The sequence below is a fragment of the Triticum urartu genome, chromosome 7 (assembly GCF_003073215.2).
Source record: "Triticum urartu cultivar G1812 chromosome 7, Tu2.1, whole genome shotgun sequence".
Classification (NCBI taxonomy): domain Eukaryota; kingdom Viridiplantae; phylum Streptophyta; class Magnoliopsida; order Poales; family Poaceae; genus Triticum; species Triticum urartu.
In genome coordinates, this window is record NC_053028.1 from 83272294 (window position 1) to 83275750 (window position 3457).

Below are 3457 nucleotides of genomic sequence, written 5' to 3' on the forward strand. Positions count from 1 at the left end.
GGATAGGAATAACGAAAGCAGTAACATGCTACACTACTCTAATGCAAGCAGTATAGAGGAGAGTAGGCGATATCTGGTGATCAAGGGGGGGGGGCTTGCCTGGTTGCTCTGGCAAGAGAGAGGGGTCGTCGATGTAGTCGTACTGGGTAGCAGCGGCATCGGTCTCGGTGTCTAGCGAGAGAAGAGGGGGAAGAAACAATAAATATAATGCAAGCATATGCATAGTGATGCATGACATGACAAGTAACGGCGTTAGAGGTGCCCTAACGCGGTAGTAGGTGATACCGGTGAAGGGGGATGACATCCGGAAAGTATCCCCGGTGTTTCGCGTTTTCGGACCGGTGAACCGGAGGGGGAAAGTTGCGAGTTCAATAGGTTAGGGATGCGTGGCGGACGAACGGGCTGCATATCCGGGTTCGTCTCGACATTCTGAGCAACTTTCATGTTGAAAATATTTTAATCCGAGTTACGGATTAAAAGATATGATTTTCTAAAGATTTTATTAATTTCTGGAATTTAATTAATTATTTAAATTAATTCGAAAAACATATTAATGACATCAGCATGATGTCATGCTGACATCAGCAGTCAACAGAGTTGACTTGGTCAACCTGACCAGTGGGTCCAGTGGGACCCACCTGTCATACACTATTTATGTTAATTAGGGTCTAATTAACCTAACTAATTGATTAGATTAATTAACAGGATTAATTAACTTAATTAATTAATTATTTTAATTATTTATTATTATTATTATTATTATTCATCATTTTTTTTGTTCTGGGCTAGGGCCGCTTTGTCAGTGGGCCAAAGGCCTTATCGGTTCGGTCTAACGGGCGTCGTGTGCAGGGGGGTGCGGGCGCAACCCATAGCCCGATTGGGCGCCTGCACAGGCCAGTGGAGGCGCCAGGCGCGGGTGGCCATGGCCACGGCGAGGCCACGGGCGGAGCGGTGCCGTGGTGAAGCGGCGGCCACCGGAGGAGGGCACCGGGGCCGTGGAGAGGTGCGGCCGGACCGAACGGCGACCGGCCTTGGTCAGTCACCACGGGCAGGGAAGAGGGGAGGCAGGCGTTAGCCGCGGTGACCGGGGGGCGATGACTGGGGCGGTACAGGGGGCCGCGGCGAGGGCGCGCGCGCGAGTGCGCGCGGCCAATCAGGGGAGTGAGGGCGGCGGTTGCGGTGAGCGCCACGGAGAGCGCGGGGTTGCGGGCATTCAGGCGCGACGAGTGGGATGGCGAGGCATGCACGGGGCGCACGCGCGCGGTGGCCGCGGCGACGAGCGCCGGGCGCGCGCGGTGGCGCGTCGAGCAGGGGAGGCCGGTGCGGGTGGCGACGGGGAGACGTGCAGAGCGGGCGCAAAGAGGAAGAGGAGGCCGTGGCCTCACCGGCGTTGCAGATACGAGGGTCGGCGAGGCTCGGTGGAGCCTTTGGGGAGGAGGACGGGGACGATGGCAGCATAGAGGGGGAGGTCCGGCGCGGAGGAGTCGAAGAGGAGGACGGCAGGGCAGCTCCGACGACGGCGGGGTCCAGCGGCGTCGGGGGCGATGGGCGTCGCGGTCGGCTCGGGAGAAGGGCGACGGGGTCGGAAGACGGGTGGCGCCGGCGAAAGGGCTTCGGCATCGAGAGATTGAGGGAGATGGGGTAGAGAGCGAGGTGGAGTGGGGGGGTTTCCCCTTGATCCAGATTGGATCGGGAGGGGGAGAGGGTGTGTCGGTGTCTAGGGTTCGGTGGGGAGGGGGTTATACAGGGGGGGCGACTGGGCCGGCCTGGGGGCCCGATGGCCAGCTGGGCCACGGCCCATCAGGGGGTCTCCTTCTTTCTTTTTGCTTTTGCTTTGCTTTTTTTTCTTTTTTCTTTCCTATTTTATTTATAGTTTCTGTTTTCATATTAGTTTTACTTTACTTTTAGTTTTATAAAATATACCACTAGCCCCTAAATTAGTATTTATAAATACTCTATTGCCACATGAATTTCTCATACCTAATAAAATAGTTTAATGTTTTAATATTTATAAAATGCATTTAATTATTTGTTTAAGCCACTGTTTTATTTAGTTTATTGCTTTTAATTATTTTATAAAAATGTGATCCTCCACCATAATTACCTAAGCATTATTTGCCACCTCTAGAACATTTAAATTTTAATGTTTGAAAACTTTACCGTTTGACTTGATTTTGAATTTTGAATTCGAACAGGATTGAATCATCGTGAGATTTACAACTGTAAGAGTGGTGACGTGGCATCATTAGCAGAGGTTACTGTAGCTTGATTATCCGGGCGTCACAATTCTCCTCCACTACAAGAAATCTCGTCCCGAGATTTAAGGGGGGGTAAGGGGGGAAGTTCTGGTTACGATATTCTAACGGATCTTCTCGAAGAAGTTAATCCCTTTCGTTGATGTCTTCAATTCTTTATTCCAATGCATCATGATAAACTTGTCATCATTTCTTCAGGAACTCTATCGTACTTACGAAAGGTTAAGGGGCAGCTCAGCTACGTCAGAATGCTTTTGAGGGAAACAATCTGGGGTTATCCCGTGAATGAGTATAAGATTATCTCTCGAGTTAAACATATAAAATACATCGAGAGTAAGGTACGAAGGTACAATAAGATGTTCCAAGAGGATAGATAGTTGCCAAAGTCTGAACCAGAGTGAGAAAAGGGGTTCAGAGCAGCGATAGTAAGTATTGCGTCTGAAACCAGAATAGAGCACTAGAAAGGTGACCCGTGAATTACTTGCGATATCAATCGCAAGGAATAACTTTGGCAACAGAGGGTACATGAGAGTCAGGTTTCGATCCTGGGACCTGTGGGTTATGGGCCCACCATGTGGGGTAAAAGTAGGAAGAGCGGTAACATCTTGCACAGTCATGATAGCAAGGCATGTCAGAGAGTAGCATGTCGGTTATGTCGGCAACAATGCCGGTACCAAGGGCGAGGGACGAAGAGAACCATTTTCCTGCTTGTTGAACAAGGCGGACCATTAGGCGAAATTCTCGTCCATCGGTGGCTACCGGAATGCTATCAACAAAAGCAACAGAGTCTTACTGACACGGTTGTACATCAAGGTGTTTTACATAAGCAGAAGAATACTACTGCTTATATAATATAGATTACAAGAAGGGTTAAGCAAACCAATGGAAAGGAAAGGTGATTACCAGGTTTAATTACAACAATGGGGAGGAAAATGTGTATACACACATATTTCAGGGGTATATCCTTCCCAAGGACAAGCAGAGCATGATATCCATGGCAGGATATCATGTATAAAACTCCTTAGGTAGGGGAGAGAAATTTCATGATATTACCCATACAACGGTGTTTGGATAATTTGAGCAAGAAACATTTAGCATTGGGCTTCAAATGTTCTTGTTGAAAATCAGAGTATCACAGACATGCTTCGAGATAGCATTGACATGGTCTTCAAGCAAAGGTCGGACTTGGATATACAAAGGAT